Source organism: Triticum aestivum, chromosome 3B, assembly GCF_018294505.1.
Source record: "Triticum aestivum cultivar Chinese Spring chromosome 3B, IWGSC CS RefSeq v2.1, whole genome shotgun sequence".
Classification (NCBI taxonomy): domain Eukaryota; kingdom Viridiplantae; phylum Streptophyta; class Magnoliopsida; order Poales; family Poaceae; genus Triticum; species Triticum aestivum.
In genome coordinates this window covers 681,623,567-681,651,032 of record NC_057801.1, presented here as the reverse complement: position 1 = coordinate 681,651,032, position 27,466 = coordinate 681,623,567, and the positions used below count along the sequence as shown (strand labels likewise).

Genomic DNA, 27,466 nt, shown 5'->3' with positions numbered 1-27,466 from the left:
CCCATGCAACCAAATTAGGCCTCACTGTCCTTGTACTCTTGCGATTTTCCCTGGTTCCCACCCTTTTTGAATTGCTTCGCCAGCAAGCTCAGTTGATGGTGCAGTCTCCGCATCATCATGTTTCTTCTTCGTTGAAGCCGCCTCAAGCTTCTATGGTGTTTGTTTGGTAGATTGTGCACGAACCAGATCAGCGAATGGATTGTACGTTTTAGCAGGAGTAATTAACCCAGCACCCTTCTTCCAGTCTTTTCCATACACTTCTATCTTGGGCGTTCCCTTCATGGAACCAGCAGATCTCCCTAGTTCTCTACCCTCAAGAACCTGAACCCATGTTTCAAGCTTCAGTTGACTCTAAAGGCCGATGGAGTTACCTTCACCATCACCAAGGGCATCACACTGGATGGCAAGAGTGACTTTTGAAGCAAACGAACGAGAATTTTTTTCCTTGTGTTTTGGAGCTGCCTGACAATTGAGGATGCATGGTAGATGATGCCATACTTAGGTATAGTATGTTCTGACTTCAGAGCTCTGAATAAAGCCTTCTCTGCATCGAGTATCTGAATTGTGCTACCAGGCTGCTTGGCCAAATTTAGAAGACTGCTATCATGTGAAATAAGTCAAGCACCAATAAGTTTGCCCACTAGTACAGTTAAATTTGGTGCGATTGCACTCGTCCTACTTTTCAGATAATCATACAGCTGAGCTCTGTACTCAGAAAGAGCCAAGAATCGATCACAAAGTACCCTAATGTTTGATAAGTCGAGATCATTACCATGGATATTATTTTGGTGACCTCTGGGAAGTGCCAACCATACCTTTCATGAATCCTGCATATTAGGCCATCTAGGCCATCTATCTAGTTCTGTGTCCTCAATGTCAATGGGGCTTCTTGGTTCTCTGCTTGAGGGCCCAGGATGAGCAGCTGTGAGTGTCACGTTTATGGTACTGCAGTTGCTATTCATACTTTTGCCTGCACTGAGCCGAACAAATCCTTGTTTTGTGCTGTAATTTAACCATAAACCACCACTATACTGTAGCTTGATCATGGTTTCCGAATTTCTAGTGGTAAATGTTTCTACACTCCTGCAATCTTGCTGTTTAGTCATAGGAGGAGTGCAAAATGACTCTGGACTTTTGCTTTTCAAACTACCACCCAGTTTGCTTCTTTGTTCTGCATTCCCATGTTAGCATCACTGAGGAATCATTTGGTAGAAATTGGATAGAGGACTCATGTTCATTGGTCTTGATCCACATTGCACCAACAGATGAGAATGAGATTGATCCCCATGTTCATGTTTTTGGTAGTAATTGGTTTTCTGGAACATGAAGTTACATGATCTGGCAAGTTTACAGATCAGGTATTTGCATACATTCTTTACCTAGATGATCCTCGGCCAATTTATTCAGAAAACAATTATGCCATCTTTTCACTCAAATTTTTAAACCTGTTACTATTTGCCTACACACTTTATGATGTATGAAGATAACTTTAGCTATGTTGTCATGTGCCAAGCTAATTCTTTGTGATTCCAAGTGTTTTTTTCTTGTCCCAAATTGTCACTTGTTTGTAAACTAGTCCATTCTTGCTTCATTTTGGCCTTAACTTGTTGTGTTGCAAGTGTTTGCATAATTCATATACAGTTCTAGGAACATTTTAGTTGTGCTGGTGCATAATGCATATACAAACTCAGCAGGCCATATTTTTTTGTCTAGTGTTTGCATTCTTCAGTCTACTCTTGTGCGTAATTAATATTTTGTCTTATGTTTGCAGCTTCAAGTGGTAAGACGACAGGCATGAAGTGAACACAGTTAAAAGTGCAGAATCGTCCTGGTACATACTAGTACAAAGTAGTTGAAGCTGATGTTGGGTTGAAAAAGAAATTGCATTGGCTGTGCCGCTCTTGGTGGTTGGAACTATGGGATATTTTCCAGAATGATGAGAATAAATGGCTGCGACACTTGTGCTTAGTGCTTACTATGTTTGCAAGCTTGTGGTTGAATGGAATTCATGCCCTGTCCCTACTTAGCTATCTGTTGGCATTAGAATTATCTTTGGTACACTTTTTCATACCTTGGATGGCGTAGCTTATCTGTTGCATGTGTTATTTGAATGCGTCTTCACCTGGAATTTGTAGTAATTTTTTTTTCAAGTTTTGCAAGTAAATGGTTGCTTACTTGTGGGTTGTGAAGTGTGACATAAAAAAAATCAGTTTTTATCAGTATGGTGTAAAAATCAAAGTTTTATTATCTAAAATTGTACGATGGCAATCCTTGCCTGTCAAACAACAGTTTATGTGCAGGGTATGTGGATTTGAGGGAAAATAGGGGAGGCGTTCACCTGATCCCCAGTCATTATCTAAACACTCTGGCAGGGGAATGGAAGTTTGTACAAGGATGTTTATGAAGGGATTAGGCATTGGAAGTGGATTTTTACTTCCATTCCCTTGTTTGGCATATGATGCGAATTGGCGTGGGATAAAACTCTGCTCACCAATTAACATGGTACCCCTTGGAAAGAAATCAGTGGGATTTGGCTTCCTCAACTCTCAGTCTTCTTCCCACTTCAACTTCCATTCCCCATCTCTAATTCCCCCAAATCAAACACGCTGAAGCTTTTAACCCCCCACGCACACACATCAAGAGCGCTGGCAATTTTCAGCATATCCTTCATAGAATTTCCAAGTTTAGAATCGGCAACAGTTTACGTTACACAGTCGCAATGATTCTGCAAGAACTTGTGCAAACCCTTGGTGGGCATGCAATCAATGATGGTTGCAGTCATAACCAATATTTCTCTGTTGAAAGGCTTCAGGTCAATCACCTTTTTTGCTTCAACGTCATGACCTTGTTCCGTACTCCATCTGTCCTTTAAAGAGTGTACTTTCAATTTTATTGGAGGGTCAAACTATTTTAAAGTTTGACCGAGCTTGTGCGAAAATATATCAATATTTGTGAAACCAAATAGGTATATGATGAAAATTTATTTTATTATGAATCTAATGGTACTGATTTGATGGCATAAATGTTAATGTATTATTGTATAAATACGGTCAAACATAAAAATGTTTGTCTTTTCAACAAAGTTGGAAGTACACTCTTCAAAGGATGGAGTGAGTAGGTCCTTGACCTTTTTGAGCTTGCCCTTACCGATTGTTCGATGGAGAGCATGAGGTAGGAGGAACTGAGGAGGGAGTCTGGTTGCGTCGAGTGGGGTTGGGAAAAGGAAGGTATCACATGTTGTATATACAAATACGCGATTGCAACTCGGCTAACTGAGATTTAGTTTGGTCTCATTCATGAGCACAACCGTGGATGTGTGAAGCGTGTCTCCAGTGGATTTGTCTTTCGTGGATCTGCGCGGATCTGATTGTCGTTTGTCTACGTTTGTGTGTATCCATGTTAGATCCTTTCGATCTACGTTACTCTTCATCGATGACGGCTGCTGATGCGCCGGTCCTACTTAGGGCATCTCCAACAAAGACCTGCAAAACTCCAGCATATGGTGTCCAAACAACTTTTATTTACGTTTGCAATCCAATGGGGACCTGTATCAATCCGCGAAGCTGTCCGAACATCCAAATTCCGGTATTTTGGAGACAAACATGGGGGAGTTTTGTTGGAGTCTGAACATGCACTTGACGAATCACATGCATGTCCCTCTATTCTCTCTCATCTCAGGCGGAGAGTCGCCATGGAGATGTCGCCCGCGGTGCCGGCTTCGAGGTAGCCACTCCATGGGGGTGCAGGGTGGAGCACTGTTGGCGCCGGGAGGTCGAGTTAAGGAGAAGGTGCGATGCGATTAGTGTACAGCTTCTTCGGTGGCGCTGAGTAGGCCTCGGCTTCGTTTGAGGAGTCGGTGAGGATGTTGCAGTTCCGGTGGAGTAGGTTAAGGCGGCGCTGTGGGGCTGGAGCAGCCGTGATAGACGAGGTGATTATCGGAGCAGCTCCTTGGACGTGGAGGACGGGGCGGCTGAACCGGCGGGACGACGAGATGGACGACGGATCCTCATCCGGGGAGGTGGACGAGGGACGTTGAGCTGTTGCGGTGGAAGATGTCGTCGGGGAAGAGGCTCCGGCTGGGCAGCGGTGAGGTGGCGGACGGAAGAGGGTGGGGTTTCGCGGCTGGAGCGGAGAGGTTATGGCGGCCTGGGATTTTGAATGGCGAAAAGGAGGCAATGGGAGGGGGAACCATGACTTAGGGACACGCTTGTCCAAAATATCGGGTGTGTTACAAAAGTACCCCCACCTATTTGAACTACAACCCTTTCGGCTTAGGGTTAGAAGAGGGATTTCGTGCGTCGGGATTTGGCAGCTGGAGGGAGTTTTCGCGCGCGTTGTAATTTCGGGATAGCAAGGCGCGTGTTGTGAAGGCGCCAGTTCTGGGAGCACGATATCTGAATTTTTGGTATATAACAAGGCGTGGGTTGAAATTGAGGGACAAGCCAAACGTTTAATATTATACCGGTACGTACCAAATCAATTCACACTTCTCTCAACGAAAAAAAAACGAAAAAAATAAAACTATTCACACCACACAAGAGAGTCTTATCCCGATTTACTATACAAATGTTATTCAAAGCTACTCCCTCCTTTCATCTATATAGGGCCTAATGCGTTTTTCGAGGCTAGCTTTGACCAAATATTAAAGCAATAATATATGACATGCAACTTACGGAAAGCACACTGTCAAATTCGTGTGTTAAAAGGAGTTTTCAATGATATTATTTTCACATTGTGCATGTCATGTACTATTAATCTTGTCAATAGTCAAAGGCGGTCTTAAAAACGCATTACGCCCTATATAGATGGAAGGAGGGAGTATGAATCCATGTTATGTCCAATTAATTTTTTTGCTGGCTATATAATGCATGTAACCTACTCATACCAATATTTTAGTGCATTCAAAATGTCTATACTACCGCTGCAATTTGAACTGAATTTGAATTTGTTTATCTATTTCAATAAAAATCTACAATCATGATTGTTGCCAACTTCAACCACCATTTGTGTATTACCTTAATAACACAACACATGATTACTATAGAGATAGATATACACTATGTGTACTATATGAAGTCGAATTCTATTTTTTGAATAGACTTGATGTTGATTCCAAATAATAGTATATTTGATGTACTAACTATATATTCATAATCTAAACCATGTTCCATACGTACACTGTGTTTATCACACAAAGTATAGTGCCCCGCCCCCTACGTTATGGCAAGTATTTAGCCCTGAGCTGCAAAACCCACACATTAGCCTAAATTATAATCAATGTTCTACATTATGATATCTTCTTCAAGTATCCGTATCCATTTTTTTATAATGAATTATGATCTTTGTTCGTCTTTTACACCTTCCCGATCCTTTTCTATTTATAGCTAGTTAGCGCTAACTTTCTATCATGCATGCACATGCCCGCAGCCCTCTCACCCTCGCTCAGTGTCCCCTCCATCGCGCACGTTCGTTATTTCTCTTTAGACCGTTCACCTGCAGTGTGTGTAGGCCCCCCGGCTCCTTCTTTCTGGCACACATCGGTCGATATACCTCTCTAGCCAAGTGTGCCTACCACAAACACATATATACTTTCCCTCTTCTCTTCTCGCCATCCATGCCCCCCTAGGTCCAATATGGTTCCACGCAGGTGCACACTCCCGCCCTTCTTTTCATTGATCTCATACTCGCACACTCCCCCCCCCCCTCGACATGGTACGTCTCTCGCACCACCTCCTAGCCGCACCCCTCTCCCCCTGCTTGTCTCTTAGGACCTTATCTGCTTCTAACACATGCATGCATGTGTACGTACGAATCTCCCTACATATAGCCAGGTCGACTATAATTCGTTTTCCCCGCGCACCGATACACTTACCTCACTAGTTATGTCTCTCCCTTTCTCGGACACATGACGGTTGATCTTCATATGTAGTTATCTATACCTACTAATAAAGCAAGGAGCGTTTCGCCAATTTTTTCATCCGTTCACCACCAAATAGATTTTTTTTCTATCCGAGGTAGTACTAAATTCTTATGCGTTTGTCTGCTAGAAAAAATGGTTTTTCCAAAATTTCGCACGTGGCCCGCGTGTTGTGGCCCAGCGAAGCCAACCCACTTATTTTTCTGCCCACACAGCTGGGAAAATTCTATTTTCCGCACAGGGCGACAAATAGACGGTGTTTCTCATAGGACAACCAATAATGCGCTGGCCCATTTTTATTTCTTTCGGTGTTTTACTTCTATTTTTATTGTTCTTACCCTATCTCTTTTTTCCCATCCAAGATTTTTTTTCTTATAAAATTTGTTTCATAAACTCAAAAATGTCGAAAAAACATTTAGAATTAAAAAAAATCAAATTTTGTAAAATGTTCAGAATTACAATTTTTTACTATTTAGAATAATATTTGGAAAATGAATTTTTTTCCCGTTTTTCAAAAAACTATTGTTTTTAAAAATTATTGTTTAGAATTATTATTTTAATTTTTTTACTATAGAATAACACATCTCGAAACTGCATGAACAAAATCATAACATAAATTATACATTATTATGTCTTCATATTTAGGAAGATATTGTGAGCGTAACTTAAATTGTTAGGCTCGTTGTGGTGGAATTAATACCTCATGTGTGCATTCATATGGCTGACTATATGTGCATGTATGTGGGCGTCTATCTTTTGTGCTGTATTTTTTTTTTTTTTTTTTGCAGGGAATATTTATATTTTTTAAAAGTAGGAAGACATTTTCGCCAACTTTTAAGAAGCTTCTTCTCCTCTCTAACTCTTCTCCTCTATGGTTCGCAGCAATGTACTCCCTCTGTTTTTAAATGTAAGTTTTTTAGGGATTCCACTAGCACATATGCTCGTGCATTGCAACGGGAGAAAAATATAATATGCATTTAAAGTTAGTGAGACTTATATGTGCAAGCAAAATCCTGTGTGCACGTGAAAAGGCACATTTAGCTTCTCGGTTTCGCCGGGTGTGAAGTAATCAATCCGCTATTTTCCATTCATTGATCGAGGGCATTTAAGAGTTTTTTACGTCATCGTACGCTAAAGAAGACCCATGAATTATTCAATCTATTTTTCCTTCCAACCGAGGAGATTTAAAGATATGAAGTATCTTAATATAGCAGGAAACATGAACCAATTTTTAGATCCTGAACATGTTTCTGAAAATTATGTACACTTTCAGAAAACCGCGAACAAAATTTGAAACAAGAACATCTTTTTAAATTCACAACATTTTCTCAAAACACCATTTTTTTAATAAAAACATGGACATCATTTGATTTTGTGAACATTTTTTAAAACAGGAACATGTGTTGAAAATTCATAATATTTTTTGAAAATATGTATCTTTTATATGCGAACATTATTAGAATTGTTAAAACTTTACTAAACCAAGAATATATTTCGAATTTGGAGAATTTTTTTAAATGCCATTTTCATTTTAGAAATCTCGAATAAAATTTAAAAACAATATTTTTTTGTAAAATGGGAAAAAGTTCACTTTCCAAATGTTTTCTAAAAAGTACAAAAAATTGTAATTCTGAACATTTTACAAAATTTGATTTTTTTAATTCTGAACGTTTTTTCGACAATTTTGAATTTATGAAATAAATTTTATAAGAAAAATAATCTTGGATGGGAAAAAAGAGATAGGGGAAGAACAATAAAAATCTCTCCCTAATCTTTACCTTTACCTAATAATAAAGAAAATTGGGTTTCTGTCGTCCGTCATTCGCTTTTTTTACAAAAAAGTCCCTGTACTTCTTCATAATTAAACCCGCAGTCCCTTTTTTAAGTGAATCTGAGAAAATGTTTTGTTTTTACAAAAAAGCCCCTGCATTTGTAGTAATTCAACCCGCGATCCCGTCTTCCTCTTCCTCAACACCTCCGCCGCCTGATAAAAAACAGAGGTGGCGATCTCCGCCGGCCAGCCTCCAGATCTCCGACGACTGCGAGTGGTTCACGCGCGCCCACTCCCGTCGGCCCTTCTCTTTGCCGCCGTCTGTGCCTCCCCTGGCCGGGACCTCCTCCGCCTCTTTGCCACCACTACCGTGAATAAAAAAAGGCAGCACTAGCTGCCCAGCTTACAGAGGAGAATGGTTGCAGCTAATTTGCCATTTAGGCTAATCTTAAAGAAAAAAGAGAGCCCAGATAAAGATTCAGAAAAAATAGTCCAAGCGTCCACCGGCGAGATCTGGGCCCGCAGACCCGCAGCAAGGCGTAGTCGGAGGAGGGTGGGCTGGACACGACCACGCCGATCGGAGCCCGAAGCCCCGACGCAGATCCACGCGGCCCCGTCAAGCAGCCGCCAAGGTCAACCTTGAGCAGGCCACCGTTGCTGCGTCGACCCTGAGCAGACCACCGCTGCCGCGCCTTGAAGGTCGAGGCCAACGCTGCCGCGCCCTCCGCCACAGGCCCAGCCAACACCGTGTGCGCTGTTAGAGTTGTGTCGAATATTGTGTACAAGGTAGGTTACAGTTGGACTTGTAGTTGTATTATATTGGCATAGGTTACATCGTGTGTCTATCCTCGCTATATAAGAGAGGCCTAGGATACAAGTGTCCTACTAGAACACGACGCCATATCCTATGTAAACACAATACAACTACAAGTCCAATTGTAACCTACCTTGTACACAATATTTGACACAACTCTAACAAACTCCACCTTGGCGAATATTCTTCACCACCTTGAATTCGTCAATACGTCAAACTTTCATGTACATTGGACTTGAGCTTATCCCATGAGTACCGCTACTACTCCAAAGACTCCATATGACTCCACCTACAACTTGTAGTCCCTTCTTTTCTTGACCACAGTCAGCACTCGAGCAAAATTAAGTTCCTTGTTACTCTAGCTTGTGCTCCCAACTTCCAGAGTATCCGTCCAACACCATCACACACCGATCACTGACCTGCGTGAAAGTGAACAACTCACATATTGGATGTCATACATAAGAGTTACCTGAACTCAACATCACTGCCCCTTTCTTGACCGCCTGTCTGAAACATGAAGGAATTTCATCGTTGCTTGTAGTCATCCCGAGTCAAATTCGCAGTTGTCTCACCACATGTATGGCCACCAGAGCCCTGGCCCGTCTCCATGTCCCATGCATACCGCACGCCTCGCCGCTATTACCGCGTCAAGCCTCCGTTGTCCCGATCGAGTCTTAAGGGTCGCGAACCCACACCACTCAACCCCCACTGCAGAGTGCCACCGATCATCACCGACCGATGACGAGTTTCACGCTTCCATCAGACCACTGGGCTCCAGTCTGAACTATGTGTCACTCGCTTTTTCTCATCCGCTGAATAGGCTTCGACTCTCTGTGCACTTACGCCGTAGCCCCTCAATCCAGCTCCACCTTCAACATGACTCCATGGTGGTTGTACGTGCCACCCCGCGCCTCGTCGACTCCAAGCTCTCATGTGCACCGTCTTGAATCAAACCCGCGCTATAGTCTTGTCGAAGCCACACAAGCCCTCGGGGCCTGCGCCACGTGTTTCCACGCCCCAGAAGTCGGTCACCATCATCATCACGCTCCTACGTCGTTGTCGCCGATCCCGCACCGTCTTCTGTACCAACCGACTTGCGTCGATCCCGTCAGACTGCCCAGTCCGACCCAGCTGAACTCGTTCGACTGTATGACACGCTCAAGGCTCCCAAAACGTCTTCCGCGAATTTCCATCCATCATGTGATAATTCCATCTTAGCTGAATTGACTTCCCGCAATGCCTTCAAGCATCCTCGTTGTGCCAACAAATCTTTCGTCCTTGTCTGCCATAACCCAAGGTTTTTAGTTCTGATGAACTTCTCCACCTCAAACCCGATGCCCGATGACGTCATGATTCTTTGTACGACTGACCTTGCAAAAAATAACCGAGCTTCTTTCCACGATGCCAAAGTACATAAGCAAACCTAACGTGGTCACCTCCCGGTGCTAGTAGCAATTCAACCAAAACAATGTTGGTCTTCACGTGGTGTAGCTCCTAGGCTCAACTCTCAATGCTAGCTATTTGCTTTGTCAAATCCTTAGCCTTCCTGATGTACGCATATCCCTTGATAGACTTTTTCCTTGCCGATTGATCTGCCTCCGTGTCACACAAGGACTCAGTCCTCTTTTTTCCAAAACAAATCCTTCGATACGATTGCTTCGTACTCGGCCGCACGACCAAACCTGGACCTGGCTACGGTTGCCACGACCATGATCTCGAGCGCCACACGCCTGGCCTGGCCACCTGCCTCCCGTTAGTCCGTCTAGGCCGCCGCACCACGTGCGCGCTGTGCGCTTTCACAGCCAGCGCTCCGAACCGATGTGCTGTCTGCCAGTCCGCGCACGATACGCCACCGTCGTTGATTGCATCTCGCCGAGTTCACGCCTGTATCGATTAAATCGATCTCACCAAGAACTCGTCTGATCACCGAATCGACCAAACAACTACAACTCACCGCCGCCAAGACATCCAACCACGTTACTGCTTCTTCATCCTCTAGACCAACGACCCGCTGCCTCCGAACGACCTAGCTCATTGTGACGCCCGGGTATTTAAGCTACAGTGGGCCTTTGCTAATGATGCCACGTCACCTCGTTTACTGTTGCTAATCTCGCGACGGTTCGAAACTTTTTAAATTAAAAATTTAAATATTGTCAAACATCAAAAATTTTCAAATATCAAAACAAAAATGTTCGGTTAGTGCCAAATATTACAAAGATAATTATGGTGTAAGGTTCACAATTTTATAAAATGCCTAAGTGTTTATAGATAAACTAAAACAGAAAAGAATAAATAAAAAGAAAAGACAAAAGGTAAAACAAAAAAAAATATAAAAGAGAGGGAGAGAACCCCCTGGCCATCTAGGCCTCGGCCCAGCAAGCCGACGGGCCGCCAGGCCAGCCCACTGGCCCGGCCGGACCCTCCCACTCCACCTTATCCCCCTGAAACCCTAACCCCCACCCCCACGTCGCCCCCATTCGCTCCCACTCCTCCCTCTCGCCCTTCCCCGATCTGGATCGGGGCAACCCCCCGATCCCGTCGCCCCAGCGCCGCCTCCACGGCGCCTCATACCCCCCTCGCAATCTCTCCTCTCCCCCCCGATCCCCTCCTTCTCCTCCCCCGCGCCGTCCGGATCGGGAGCTGCCCGATCCCGTCGCCCCCCCCCCCTCGACGCCGACGACCCTCGCCGGATCGCTCCCCCGACGCTCTTCGTCGTCTGCAGCACAGGCGCCTGCCCCCTCGACCCGAGCTAAATCGGGGGGGGGGGGGGCTCGGCCCCGCGGCGCCCCGAGCCTCGGCGCTGCTCCTCACCGCCGTCATCGCGTCGCCTCCTCACCTCTCCCTCGCGCTACTCCGGCCACCCCGACCTCCACCGCGCCCGCTGCCCTAGTCCCTACAAAGCCCGGTGAGGCCCTCGGCCTCCGTTCCCCTACGCCCGCCGCGCTCGCACACGGCCGTGGCCTCTCCCTAGCTCGCCGGCGTTTTGCCGTCCTTGCTCGTCGTGCCGCTCGTGCTCCCCGTCGTGGCCATCGCCCGCACCGTCGCCGCCGTGTGCCGAAGCTCGCGCTCCGGGCAGCACGCGCCCTCCCTCCTATGCCCGCGCACGCCCCTTGTTCCCCGCATCGTCGTGTGCTCGCCCGCGCCTCCCACTGCCCTCTGCCGCTAGCTCCTCGCCCCGCCATGGCCTCGCCGGCGCCCGCGCCTGCAAGCTGCCCTGGGCCTCCTCGCCCCGGCGATCTGGGCGAACGCCCAGTCGGGCGCCGCAATGCCCGACCCGCCCCTGCGCCCGATCCGCTAAGGCCCCCGGGGCCAATGACAAGTGGGCCCCCGCCCAGAGAACGTTTTAATAAAAAAAAATAATTAGAAAATAATAGTAATAATAAATAAATAATGAAATTAATTAATTAACTAATTAATTAACTAATTAATTAACTTAATTAATTCTGATTAAATTAACCAATTAAAATTAATTAAACTAATGATTAATTAACTTAATTAACTACTGTTAATTAGCTAATTAATTAGTATGACAGTGGGGCCCACCCCCCTTAATTAATTATGAATAGTTTAATTAACCTGTTAATTAAAATGTGTCACTGACCAGTGGGACCCACTGGTCAGGTTGACCAGTCAACTCTGTTGACTGCTGATGTCAACATGACATCATGCTGATGTCATTAATTCATTTTCGAATTAATTAAATAATTAATTAAATTCCAGAAATTAATAAAATCTTTAGAAAATCATATCTTTTAATCCGTAACTCGGATTAAAATACTTTCTACATGAAAGTTGCTCAGAACGACGAGACGAATCCGGATACGCAGTCCGTTCGTTCGCCACACACCCCTAACCTATCGAACTCGCAACTTTCCCCCTCCGGCTCCTCTGCCCGAAAACGCGAAACACCGGGAATACTTCCCCGATGTTTCCCCCCTTAACCGGTACCACCTCATACCACGTTAGGGCACACCTAGCACCGCTCATTGTCATGTCACGCATCGTCGTGTTTATGTTTGCATTGTATTCATTGTTTCTTCCCCCTCTTATCTCCGGTAGACTACGAGACCGACGCTGCTGCTGCCCAGTTCGACTACGGAGTTGACGACCCCTCCTTCTTGCCAGAGCAACCAGGCAAGCCCCCCCCTTGATCACCAGATATCGCCTATTCTCCTCTATACTGCTTGCATTAGAGTAGTGTAGCATGTTACTGCTTTCGTTAATCCTAGTCTGATGCATAGCCTGACATTGTCGCTACATCTGTTGATACCTTACCTGCAATCCTAAATGCTTAGTATAGGATGCTAGTTTATCATCATTGGCCCTACATTCTTGTCAGTCTGCCTTGCTATACTATCGGGCCGTGATCACTTGGGAGGTGATCACGGGTATATACTATACATACATACATACTATACAGATGGTGACTAAAGTCGGGTCAGCTCATTGAGTACCCGCAAGTGATTCTGACGAGGGGGCTGAAAGGACGGGTGGCTCCATCCCGGTAGAGGTGGGCCTGGGTTCCCGACGGCCCCCGACTGTTACTTTGTGGCGGAGCGACAGGGCAGGTTGAGACCACCTAGGAGACAGGTGGGCCTGGCCCTGTTCGGCGTTCGCGGATACTTAACACGCTTAACGAGATCTTGGTATTTGATCTGAGTCTGGCTACGAGCCTATACGCACTAACCATCTACGTGGGAGTAGTTATGGGTATCCCGACGTCGTGGTATCAGCCGAAGCACTTCAGACGTCAGCGACGGAGCGGCGCGCGCCGAATTGGACTGGAACGCCACTAGGCTAGGTCTGCTTTCGGCCGCGTACGCAACGTGCAGGTGTGCTATGGGCGATGGGCCCAGACCCCTGTGCGCTTAGGTTTAGACCGACGTGCTGGCCTCTCTATTGAGCCTAGGTGGGGCTGCGACGTGTTGATCTTCCGAGGCCGGGCATGACCCAGGAAAGTGTGTCCGGCCAAATGGGATCGAGCGTGTTGGGCTATGTGGTGCACCCCTGCAGGGAAGTTAATCTATTCGAATAGCCGTGATCTTCGGTAACAGGACGACTTGGAGTTGTACCTTGACCTTATGACAACTAGAACCGGATACTTAATAAAACACACCCTTCCAAGTGCCACATACAACCGGTGGTCGCTCTCTCTCAGGGATACGAGGAGGGGATCGCCGGGTAGGATTATGCTACTGGAGATGTTACTTGGAGATGTTACTTGGAGATGCTACTTGGAGATGCTACTTGGAGGACTTCAATCTACTCTCTTATACCTGTTGCAAGACGAAGGTGACCCGAAGCGTAGTCTTCGACAGGATTAGCTATCCCCCTCTTATTCTGGCATTCTGCAGTTTAGTCCACTGATATGGCCTCCTTACACATATACCCATGCATATGTAGTGTAGTTCCTTGTTTGCGAGTACTTTGGATGAGTACTCACGGTTGCTTTCTCCCCCCTTTTCCCCCTTTCCCTTCTTTCTGGTTGTCGCAACCAGATGCTGGAGTCCAGGAGCCAGACGCCACCGTCGACGACGACCCCTACTACACCGGAGGTGCCTACTACTACGTGCAGCCCGCTGACGACGACCAGGAGTAGTTTAGGAGGATCCCAGGCAGGAGGCCTGCGCCTCTTTCGATCTGTATCCCAGTTTGTGCTAGCCATCTTATGGCAACTTGTTTAACTTATGTCTGTACTCAGATATTGTTGCTTCCGCTGACTCGTCTATGATCGAGCACTTGTATTTGAGCCCTCGAGGCCCCTGGCTTGTATTATGATGCTTGTATGACTTATTTTATTTGTAGAGTTGTGTTGTGATATCTTCCCGTGAGTCCCTGATCTTGATCGTACACATTTGCGTGCATGATTAGTGTACGATTGAATCGGGGGCGTCACAAGTTGGTATCAGAGCCGACTGCCTGTAGGAATCCCCCTTCCAACTCCTTGGCCGAAGTCGAGTCTAGACTTTACAAAACTTTTACTAACATGGCTGTGCGGCCCATGGGCCCACGTCGCCATTGGGTGGTAGTAGGATCTTTTACTCCTCGACCTATACTCTGGGACTCTTATTTCTCTTCTATTCGGGTTAAATGATTTTTGCTAAAATCTAACATTAGGATCTCGTTATCACTTTCACCCGGAGAGCCCCTTATTAATGATGATCGTCTGCGGCACGTGAAGACCCTGAAGATACTCTCCGTTGTTAACCCGAGAACTTATGTTCATCGCATTTGCAATTCCCCTTCCACCGTCAACCCTTATGGATAACTACTTGCAGTTGTTATTCTTACATTCATCCCCAGTTGGTCTTGTCATTACCAGATACCTCGAAACACTCGTCGTTGTCTCGATAATCCTTGAGATTATCACCTTGCTGTTCCTTGTCACCTGAATACCCCTATGGATAATTCTCGCACTTATCGAGTATCCGCTCATCCCCCAGTTGTTCATGTGTTTCACAATGGTCTTCGAAATACTATTTGATCCTCCAAAAATCCTTAATAGCTTATTGCTCTGCAATACTTGTCTGCTTGCATTATGGATGCTTTCCATTGGCAATATTCGTTAGTATCCTTAGGCATCGTCATTTTGATCCTATTGATTCAGCATGTGTGCGAATGCACACAATCATCTATCAACCCTTCTAAATTATCCTTCCGGCTCAGACATCATTTTTGAACATGAGCTGGTTCTCGACCAAACTATTTGTCGTCAATTGTGCCTCTGGTATATTCAACTTATCCATCCCTACTCAGAGCATTGCTTCTGATCCTTTGTTTTGGAAATCGAAATTCCTTTATTATCTAAGCATCGAATCATTCCGATGTTCTATAATATGATGCCCGTGCATTCTTCTTCCTCTGGTTGAGTACCGATGCTCACGTCAGATCCCTTGTGGACCACCAAATCCTTTGTTGGATTTTATCTGACAACGCCCTTCATATTCAATAACCTTGTGAGCCTTTCCTCTGATACATAATGCCTTTGGTAAATTGTATCCTCTGCTTTCTTAACCATGCTCTGTCTTCGAGCTTGAGTTAATTACTTCTAAAGATTCTGGTATATGATTATAAGATGCCCCGATGGGTTGAACCTATGCCTTCCTTAATGGGTGAGAACTCGAAAGTTTTCACGAGTCGTACTCTTCTGGTATTTTGCCAGATAAAATTTCAAAACTACGACGTTATCGAGTGCGAGAAGTGAATGAAAGGTTATGCATTGGAGAAGTGGGAGTCGACCTTGAACTTTGTGTTCATGCCCATGGACCCGATGTACATCTTCTCATCGAAGCTTCTTTTAAAATTAATTATTCCCTTGATATAAGTTCATCTTATATCTGGGGTATGGCCTTTTACAATCGTGGTTCCGACCATGTTCTCCTTTAAATACCATTTTTGATGCAAGTGTAAGCACTTGTCTTCTGTGGATCAATACCCCGGTACAACCTCTACTTTGATCTGTCGTCGAGTATTACCCCATGGTATCTCGAGATTATCTTGGAACTGCATAACTTCCTATGAGTTCTTCATCAAGTACTACATACTCACTGATTACAATTTTTCATGGGCTCTGAGTTATTGAACACTCAAAGACATCGATAACTGAACCGAGTCCGCTTCTAAATAATTCTTGATATCATAATACTACTTGCCATCTTCGTTCATTCCTTGGTCCCCGTATTGTTTCAACCGGAATACCGACAATGGAGCTATGACGTGTGAATTCAAAACTTCTAGCAACCCTATTACTTTGAAGTGAATGGGCGATAGTTCATTCTAAGTCCTTCGCTAATTGAATCACCATTCTGACATTGGTCGTGCAACCCAACCCATATTTCGGGCGCACCTTTCAACCAATGTTTAATTGTGTATGTTTTCCTCGAGCATACTTCCCTATATCATTCGATCTGACAAATGTTATCTCCTTGTTCACTTAATGGTGGAAATCCATCTTTTGGGAATCTCGGTGAATTGCCGTTGAGTTCACCAGACACCTCCTTGTCCTCTCCCTGGTTTAATGGTGAACTATTGCTTCAGAAACCCGCTCCCATAGTTCATTTCCCGAGAAGCTTGCAATGCCATTTCCACGATTTGTGTTGCACCTTTTATTCTCAGACATCTTGAGTCTGAGGTATCATTACACCAATCGGATATGAATCTCGGTCAGATATGATGGTTGGGACAACTTTCCAAGAGTTATAATGTTGATCCTCTGATGACCCGGTAACATGATGTCATGCCTAGCACCCCCCCCCCCCGGCTGGAGGACCTATCATTATAGATTCCTTTTCAGCAAGGTTATCCATTCATCCATGAGGAAATTGTAAGACTTATTCTACAAGTTATTCTTGATGGATCCTTCGTGTTTCCAAAGTTTGATCTTCACCTGAAGACCATGTCAATTCTATCTCGAAGCATGTCAATGGTACTCCGATGTTTCAACAAGAACATTTGAAGCACGATGCTAAATTTTGCTTATCATTTATCCTAACACCGTTGTATGGGTAATATCATGAGATTCCTTCCCCCTTACCTAAATGGTTTTCTACTTTATATCCTGTCATGGATATCATGCTCTGCTTGTCATTAGGAAGGATATACCCCTGAAATATGTGTTTAAACACATTTTCCTTTCCATTGTTCTGTTTAATCTGATGATCATATTTTCCTTCCATTGGTTTGTTTAGACCTTTGCTATGATCTATATGATATAAGCAGTAATAATCCACTGCTTGTGCAAACACCCCGATGTACAACTCTGTCAGTAAGACCCTGTTTCTATTGTTGATGGCATTTAGGTAACCGCCGATGGATGAGAACTTTGCCTCTTGGCCCGCCTCGTTCAACGAGCAGGAAAATAGTTCTCTTCGTCCCTCGCCCTTGGTATCGACGTTGTCGCCGACATAATCGACAGGCTACCCCCCTGACATGCCTTGCTTGCATGATCACGCAAGACGTCTCCGCCCTTCCTACTTCTAACCCACATGGTGGGCCCATAACCCACAGGTCCACTGGATCGAAACCTGACTCTCCGGCACACCCATATCTCCGAAGTTATTCCTCACGATTGGCTTCGTATGAAGATCACCAACCACCTTCCTAGAGACGATCTATTCTGGTACCAGATGCAATACTTATTCTCGTTGCTCTGAACCCCTTTCACCCTTTGTTTCAGGCATCGAACGATTGCCTGCCCGCTCGAAACTTCCCAGGATACCTCCTTACTTTGCTCTTGATATTTTCTTAAGTTTCGGTTCGAGAGTTACTTTCCGCCACCTGCCTTGATGTTGTCGACCCGATAGTCAACCTTGCCGAGGTCCGTTCTCCCAGAATGCCCACCCTTTATTCCTTCGTAAGTACGATGGAGTTCCGGAAGAAAGGACGCCGACTTCATCTTGATGACCTAAAGCAGAGAAATGAAGATATCAATGTATTGGACCGGCCTCTTCGAGAAGAGCAGGCCAGGATGAGAAGAATCGCTAGATTCGTTACCAAACTTCCCCCCTTACACCCCTCTTAAATCTCGGGACGAGATTTCTTGTAGTGGAGGAGAATTGTGACGCCCGGGTATTTAAGCTACAGTGGGCCTTTGCTAATGATGCCACGTCACCTCGTTTACTGTTGCTAATCTCGCGACGGTTCGAAACTTTTTAAATTAAAAATTTAAATATTGTCAAACATCAAAAATTTTCAAATATCAAAACAAAAATGTTCGGTTAGTGCCAAATATTACAAAGATAATTATGGTGTAAGGTTCACAATTTTATAAAATGCCTAAGTGTTTATAGATAAACTAAAACAGAAAAGAATAAATAAAAAGAAAAGACAAAAGGTAAAACAAAAAAATATAAAAGAGAGGGAGAGAACCCCCTGGCCATCTAGGCCTCGGCCCAGCAAGCCGACGGGCCGCCAGGCCAGCCCACTGGCCCGGCCGGACCCTCCCACTCCACCTTATCCCCCTGAAACCCTAACCCCCACCCCCACGTCGTCCCCATTCGCTCCCACTCCTCCCTCTCGCCCTTCCCCGATCTGGATCGGGGCAACCCCCCGATCCCGTCGCCCCAGCGCCGCCTCCACGGCGCCTCATACCCCCCTCGCAATCTCTCCTCTCCCCCCCCGATCCCCTCCTTCTCCTCCCCCGCGCCGTCCGGATCGGGAGCTGCCCGATCCCGTCGCCCCCCCCCCTCGACGCCGACGACCCTCGCCGGATCGCTCCCCCGACGCTCTTCGTCGTCTGCAGCACAGGCGCCTGCCCCCTCGACCCGAGCTAAATCGGGGAGGGCTCGGCCCCGCGGCGCCCCGAGCCTCGGCGCTGCTCCTCACCGCCGTCATCGCGTCGCCTCCTCACCTCTCCCTCGCGCTACTCCGGCCACCCCGACCTCCACCGCGCCCGCTGCCCTAGTCCCTACAAAGCCCGGTGAGGCCCTCGGCCTCCGTTCCCCTACGCCCGCCGCGCTCGCACACGGTCGTGGCCTCTCCCTAGCTCGCCGGCGTTTTGCCGTCCTTGCTCGTCGTGCCGCTCGTGCTCCCCGTCGTGGCCATCGCCCGCATCGTCGCCGCCGTGTGCCGAAGCTCGCGCTCCGGGCAGCACGCGCCCTCCCTCCTATGCCCGCGCACGCCCCTTGTTCCCCGCATCGTCGTGTGCTCGCCCGCGCCTCCCCACTGCCCTCTGCCGCTAGCTCCTCGCCCCGCCATGGCCTCGCCGGCGCCCGCGCCTGCAAGCTGCCCTGGGCCTCCTCACCCCGGCGATCTGGGCGAACGCCCAGTCGGGCGCCGCAATGCCCGACCCGCCCCTGCGCCCGATCCGCTAAGGCCCCCGGGGCCAATGACAAGTGGGCCCCCGCCCAGAGAACGTTTTAATAAAAAAATAATTAGAAAATAATAGTAATAATAAATAAATAATGAAATTAATTAATTAACTAATTAATTAACTAATTAATTAACTTAATTAATTCTGATTAAATTAACCAATTAAAATTAATTAAACTAATGATTAATTAACTTAATTAACTACTGTTAATTAGCTAATTAATTAGTATGACAGTGGGGCCCACCCTCCTTAATTAATTATGAATAGTTTAATTAACCTGTTAATTAAAATGTGTCACTGACCAGTGGGACCCACTGGTCAGGTTGACCAGTCAACTCTGTTGACTGCTGATGTCAGCATGACATCATGCTGATGTCATTAATTCATTTTCGAATTAATTAAATAATTAATTAAATTCCAGAAATTAATAAAATCTTTAGAAAATCATATCTTTTAATCCGTAACTCGGATTAAAATACTTTCTACATGAAAGTTGCTCAGAACGACGAGACGAATCCGGATACGCAGTCCGTTCGTTCGCCACACACCCCTAACCTATCGAACTCGCAACTTTCCCCCTCCGGCTCCTCTGCCCGAAAACGCGAAACACCGGGAATACTTCCCCGATGTTTCCCCCCTTAACCGGTACCACCTCATACCACGTTAGGGCACACCTAGCACCGCTCATTGTCATGTCACGCATCGTCGTGTTTATGTTTGCATTGTATTCATTGTTTCTTCCCCCTCTTATCTCCGGTAGACTACGAGACCGACGCTGCTGCTGCCCAGTTCGACTACGGAGTTGACGACCCCTCCTTCTTGCCAGAGCAACCAGGCAAGCCCCCCCCTTGATCACCAGATATCGCCTATTCTCCTCTATACTGCTTGCATTAGAGTAGTGTAGCATGTTACTGCTTTCGTTAATCCTAGTCTGATGCATAGCCTGACATTGTCGCTACATCTGTTGATACCTTACCTGCAATCCTAAATGCTTAGTATAGGATGCTAGTTTATCATCATTGGCCCTACATTCTTGTCAGTCTGCCTTGCTATACTATCGGGCCGTGATCACTTGGGAGGTGATCACGGGTATATACTATACATACATACATACTATACAGATGGTGACTAAAGTCGGGTCAGCTCATTGAGTACCCGCAAGTGATTCTGACGAGGGGGCTGAAAGGACGGGTGGCTCCATCCCGGTAGAGGTGGGCCTGGGTTCCCGACGGCCCCCGACTGTTACTTTGTGGCGGAGCGACAGGGCAGGTTGAGACCACCTAGGAGACAGGTGGGCCTGGCCCTGTTCGGCGTTCGCGGATACTTAACACGCTTAATGAGATCTTGGTATTTGATCTGAGTCTGGCTACGAGCCTATACGCACTAACCATCTACGTGGGAGTAGTTATGGGTATCCCGATGTCGTGGTATCAGCCGAAGCACTTCAGACGTCAGCGACGGAGCGGCGCGCGCCGAATTGGACTGGAACGCCACTAGGCTAGGTCTGCTTTCGGCCGCGTACGCAACGTGCAGGTGTGCTATGGGCGATGGGCCCAGACCCCTGTGCGCTTAGGTTTAGACCGGCGTGCTGGCCTCTCTGTTGAGCCTAGGTGGGGCTACGACGTGTTGATCTTCCGAGGCCGGGCATGACCCAGGAAAGTGTGTCCGGCCAAATGGGATCGAGCGTGTTGGGCTATGTGGTGCACCCCTGCAGGGAAGTTAATCTATTCGAATAGCCGTGATCTTCGGTAACAGGACGACTTGGAGTTGTACCTTGACCTTATGACAACTAGAACCGGATACTTAATAAAACACACCCTTCCAAGTGCCACATACAACCGGTGGTCGCTCTCTCTCAGGGATACGAGGAGGGGATCGCCGGGTAGGATTATGCTACTGGAGATGTTACTTGGAGATGTTACTTGGAGATGCTACTTGGAGATGCTACTTGGAGGACTTCAATCTACTCTCTTATACCTGTTGCAAGACGAAGGTGACCCGAAGCGTAGTCTTCGACAGGATTAGCTATCCCCCTCTTATTCTGGCATTCTGCAGTTCAGTCCACTGATATGGCCTCCTTACACATATACCCATGCATATGTAGTGTAGTTCCTTGTTTGCGAGTACTTTGGATGAGTACTCACGGTTGCTTTCTCCCCCCTTTTCCCCCCTTTCCCTTCTTTCTGGTTGTCGCAACCAGATGCTGGAGTCCAGGAGCCAGACGCCACCGTCGACGACGACCCCTACTACACCGGAGGTGCCTACTACTACGTGCAGCCCGCTGACGACGACCAGGAGTAGTTTAGGAGGATCTCAGGCAGGAGGCCTGCGCCTCTTTCGATCTGTATCCCAGTTTGTGCTAGCCATCTTATGGCAACTTGTTTAACTTATGTCTGTACTCAGATATTGTTGCTTCCGCTGACTCGTCTATGATCGAGCACTTGTATTCGAGCCCTCGAGGCCCCTGGCTTGTATTATGATGCTTGTATGACTTATTTTATTTGTAGAGTTGTGTTGTGATATCTTCCCGTGAGTCCCTGATCTTGATCGTACACATTTGCGTGCATGATTAGTGTACGATTGAATCGGGGGTGTCACACTCATGATACCACTTGTTAGAATAAAATCCGACGCAATATTGTCGATCATCCAAGGACCAAGCAATCACACAAGCATGACACATAGATTTGTTAACGAGGTTCGCCGATATGGCTACATCCTCGGGGCCTGATTACGGGCGCTCCTCCCCGTGACACCGTCACAATATCGCACACCGGCCACACGGGCGCCGGCTCCCCTTTGCGCGCCTGTGCTATTATGTTGGCATAGGTTACATCGTGTGTCTACCCTCGCTATATAAGAGAGGCCTAGGATACAAGTGTCCTACTAAAACACGACGCCATATCCTATGTAAACACAATATAACTACAAGTCCAACTGTAACCTACCTTATATACAATATTCAACACAACTCTAACATGCGCAGCCGGGCCACACCACTGTCGCGCCTCCAAGGTCGAGGCCACTACTGCCGCACCCTCCGCCACAAGCCCAGCCAGCACCGTGCGCGCGGCCCGACCACCATGAGCCCATACACAATATGCAGCCGCGCCGCAACCGGGCGACGAACGTGAAGCAGCCGCCACGGGCGTGCGTGAGTTTGGTGTGGCTGGAGAACGGGTAGAAGAGGAAGGAGAGCAGCCACTGATAGAGAGAAGAGAAGGAGAGCAGCGCTGACGATGTGGGTTCGTGGGCTCGCTGGATGGATGAATAGAGGGAAGAAGAAGAAGAGCAGCTCTGTGCTAGAGGAATGGAGATGTGGAAGAAGAGCAACGCAATTGAGAGCTTCTCGGTGGGGATTTTTTTGGTGTGGAATGCAATTTTAGTGGCTGCACCGACCAGAAAGTTGAACTCAGCCAGATCCGGCGGCGGCTGGACTTGTAGGGGCTGCGGCGTCCTGCGTTGGGTCGAGGGCAACCGAGATCCGGCGGCGGTTGCGGCTGGACTTGGGAAAAGAATGAATGGAGAAGGAGAGGCAACGAGGTGTTGCAGGCGGCGACATGGCCGGCGCAACCGACGGAGACGGGGAACTCCTCGGGGGCGGTTTCCCAGGCTGTGCAGGGTCACCCGGCGGCGGTGGGCTTAGGCGCCAACGGCGTGTCCCGGGGTGAGGGGTCGTGGTATGGGAACCACATTCTGTAACATTGTGAAGGAAAGTCACAGTGCTACAATATTTGTCTAGTGTAAAATGAAGAAGAAAAGTTAGAGATTGTTAGTAGATAGTTAGTAGGTTGTTTACTGTTGGTATTTACTGTAGATATAAATAATTTAAAATTAATTTTAATTCACCATCAAATTGTTTATATATAATTACAATAAATATACATGGTAGATCATCAGTTTGCAAATTAATTTAAATCGTTTTTGCCATAATCACATGAATAGAAAGAAAAAAAGTTAAAGTATTATAGCTTTTCTAACTTTCCTTCTTAATGTTAGAGGATCCGGTTCCCGTGATATCGTGGGGCAGTGGATAACCGGCAAGAGCCGAGCCTTGCGGAAGATAACCGCTGTCAACATGAATGGCTTACGAGGGAGGAGTCCATATACATGGCTGAAGGAGCGCCACCGAGGCTGCTTGTTTTTTTCTAGACCAGCCAACGTGTTAAGCTCGCGTGCACACATGTTGACCGCAGTTCTTTTTCTTTTTTACTCACAGACGAGTTTCACCAGATCAAAAAAGAATCTGGAGCCACGCATGGCATCGGCCCCTTTTTCCTCGCCGGTTTCGTAGTTTATTTAGCGCCTTAGTTAGCGGCCAGAGTTGAGTAAGAGGGCGCTTACATAATTACTCTTTACGTATTTTTTTTTGCCTATAAGCGTCTAAGCAAGCGCCGTGCATTGAAAATATGCACATAAGTTAGTACATGTACATCACATTGGTATTAGTACAGGGAAAGTAATAACAAAACTGCCCGCTCCAAGGAATTTGGCCAAAACAGAACTGTGTGCATGACAGTGAAAGTAGTCACTATTCAACCATTTCAGATATTTCGTATTCCAACCAAAGTGCCAAATACAACGGACTATGAGCAAAACAATACACAATTTGTAGCATCAAGTCAGAGGCAAAAAAAAAAAGGCAGAGGCAACCAATCCTCACAAGATTATAACTTTGAAATAGAGAAGAGAAAACCAACCGTGATTGTCGGGCTTACACAACATTAATCAGCAGTGCATGATCCGTCTTTCTTTTGTACCAGTGCCAATCCAGATTGAAAATAAACACCTCAGCAAAATCAGATTGAAGACGAAACAAATCATATATAACCATGCATGTCCGTCGACGACTGTGGGAAGAAGGATAAACGGCAACACTGATAAGATGGCATGTTGAAATAAACGACATCGACCTATTGGGTCTTGAGTCATGGTTACGGTGTTAGAGGCATGTGTTATTTTTTTTCGTTGCAACGCACGGACTCTTTTGCTAGTCTTTCCCTAATAATAAAGTACGGATTGAGTCTCCGGGTTCGGTCTTCGGGTTCACCGTCACAATACGCTTTTTTTCATGTCATAATACGCTTTTACGATTTGTATAAATAAAATTTGAGGTGATACTAATTTGGGGTCCGCAGGGCGACTGCTTCTGGTCTCCCGCGTTCGCTGGTTCAGGACATCGTTCGCAGCTGCATAAGTCAACGGGCCAGAATTTTTATTATGGACCACTAAAAATATTCGATCTCACAACCTACTCTTCCCTCCGGCTGCGGCAATCAGAGTTTGTGATTTCCAATCCAATTCGAATTAATAGTACCACCCCGGCAGTTTGCATCAAATCCTAGCAACTTATATACTTCCAAATTGCAAGAACCAACAAGCCAACAAGAAGAGGATGAGATACGATCAATCAGAGAGGAGAGACGCATGATGAATCCAACAAAAAAGCATTATGAATGAGGTGACTAGCCTAAGAGAAAGCCTCGAGACAAAGCGGGTGGCCGCCGCTGCGCCAGACCGCCTCCGCCAGAGGCCGGCCTCGCAGGCTGCCATGGCGCGCACAGGTCGGCCGCCACATCCGCGACGGGAAGACGAACGCGAACCAGCGTCCCCAAACACCGCCGCCAAATCTGGTGAGCCGCCACTGCGCGCACACCATGGATCGGGGCTAGGTTATAGAGGAAGCCGACCTTTGGGCCCTTAGGCCGTGCGGTAGTTTAGGTGGGCTGGCCCATGTGCCTACTGTTGTCTTCTTTATTAAAAAAAGAAATTAAATGTTGAAAAAGTTATACATGGAGTCTAAGATTTATACTTAGCCCAAATAAAAAAGTTACACCCACTTTGGAAAAGTTGAAAATCAGACTCATTCGAATTTCCAAAAATGTTCATATTTTTTGTGGAGCTGATAAATGCATAAATAATTAAGAGAATGGTTTGGTGGTCTATATTAAAATGTAAAAAGCGTGGGATTTTAGAAAGGTTTGGAACAATTTTGAAAAGGCACTTACATAAAAGCTAGGTTCAAATGATTTTCCCTATTTTTACCTGCTTTTCCCTATTTTTATTTCAAATGAATTTAGGCCTCAATCCCACTAATCAAATCCTAGACATGAAATACTTCTCAATCGGCGAATAATTTTGTAAAATCACCAACGTTTTTTGAAACAGCAAGTTTTTCATGATTTCTCAAACATTTTTTGAATTCATTCACATTTTATAATTTATCTAACATTTTTAAAAACAAGAAACTTTTAATAATTTCGAATTCTTGAATTAATTTTAAGAAGAAAAAAACTGAAACAGAAATGAGAAAAGAAAAGAAAAGACAAAATGAAAAAAAAACAGGGACGTGACGCCCAGCGGGCCGGCCCATGAAGGCGTTGTGGGGGGGGGGGGGGGGGGAGTTGCCCGAGAAAAAGGAGGCGAAAAATCGGTATTACCTAGGGTTCGAACCGGTGGAAGCGATAGGCTTGAGCCACCACGCTGCTAGAAAAAGTGTAGTTCGATGGTATGTACATGTGTGAATTTTGCAAAGAAAATATACCTACATAAGGTCTTATCTTATAAAACATGTACAAAGAGAGAATCTGATGTAAGTACAATAAAATAAATTGCCAGGTGATATTGATCCCAATAGTCAATATCAAAACGCAGGTCATGGGTATATGGATTTTTTCTTCCGTTGCAACGCACGGGCAATTTTCCTAGTCTCTCTCTAATAATAAAGCACGGATTGGGTCTCCGGGTTCACCGTCGCGCACTTTTTGCAAAAAGAACCTGACATCCTTTGAAATCAACCCGCAGTACGTGTGGCCTGGGCCTTCCGTGACGCGCTGATTGGCCTGCCTGACAGTAAAAAAAAACTGGGTTGCTGGACTTCCAGCGGGCCGGCCTGACAGTAAAAACAAGAAACTTTTAATAATTTCGAATTCTTGAATTAATTTTAAGAAGAAAAAAACTGAAACAGAAATGAGAAAAGAAAAGAAAAGACAAAATGAAAAAAAAACAGGGACGTGACGCCCAGCGGGCCGGCCCATGAAGGCGTTGTGGGGGGGGGGGGGGAGTTGCCCGAGAAAAAGGAGGCGAAAAATCGGTATTACCTAGGGTTCGAACCGGTGGAAGCGATAGGCTTGAGCCACCACGCTGCTAGAAAAAGTGTAGTTCGATGGTATGTACATGTGTGAATTTTGCAAAGAAAATATACCTACATAAGGTCTTATCTTATAAAACATGTACAAAGAGAGAATTTGATGTAAGTACAATAAAATAAATTGCCAGGTGATATTGATCCCAATAGTCAATATCAAAACGCAGGTCATGGGTATATGGTTTTTTTCTTCCGTTGCAACGCACGGGCAATTTTCCTAGTCTCTCTCTAATAATAAAGCACGGATTGGGTCTCCGGGTTCACCGTCGCGCACTTTTTGCAAAAAGAACCTGACATCCTTTGAAATCAACCCGCAGTACGTGTGGCCTGGGCCTTCCGTGACGCGCTGATTGGCCTGCCTGACAGTAAAAAAAAACTGGGTTGCTGGACTTCGAACCGAAGACTTCTCGTCCCAAGAGCTAGACGTAAACCATCAGGACTCATCTAATCTAACTCATAACTGTGTAGGAATCTTTACGTAATAATCTATATGCATACTGACCAGGTCTCTCTTACCTGGAGTCAAACTCTGAATCCCCTCTTGCCTTGCCTAGCCTCTCCATAAATACGCTGTGGAGAAGCACGAGACGAAGCCGTCGGATGAGGAGGCGTAAGACGAGGACGATCCCACGGAAGTCATCTGGGTACATGACCTCGCCGAGGCCGACGGCAGCAACGGCCAAAGCCAAGCCAACTAGGCCCATGTCGTCGGAATACCTTTTCCTCCACTGCGCCCGTACCACAGGCACTATCACCGGCGTCCACACGCACGTGCTGTTGCTCTATTGCCGATCATCCATAGGAGATAATTTCAGATCCGGCGGTGGCACGGTCGAGTCCACCAAATGTCGCCAAAGCGTAGCCGATGGTGAACGGCGCTAGCATAGCTTCTTCCCCACTTTTTCCTTGATCACCACGCCTTGTCGCACCACCACAGGCGTCGACCATTGCCACCGGCCACGCAAGTCACGCTCGAGTGTGTTGCTTCAGCCAGGCCCCAACATCTG

The 27,466-nt window shown here is 46.3% G+C and overlaps 1 pseudogene; it reads right to left on the bottom strand.

Annotated features, from left to right (window-relative positions):
• Nucleotides 1-21: 21 nt before the first annotated feature.
• LOC123067690 (probable nucleolar protein 5-1) lies at nt 22-27,163 on the bottom strand (annotated as a pseudogene).
• Between the last annotated feature and the right edge of the window lie 303 nt (nt 27,164-27,466).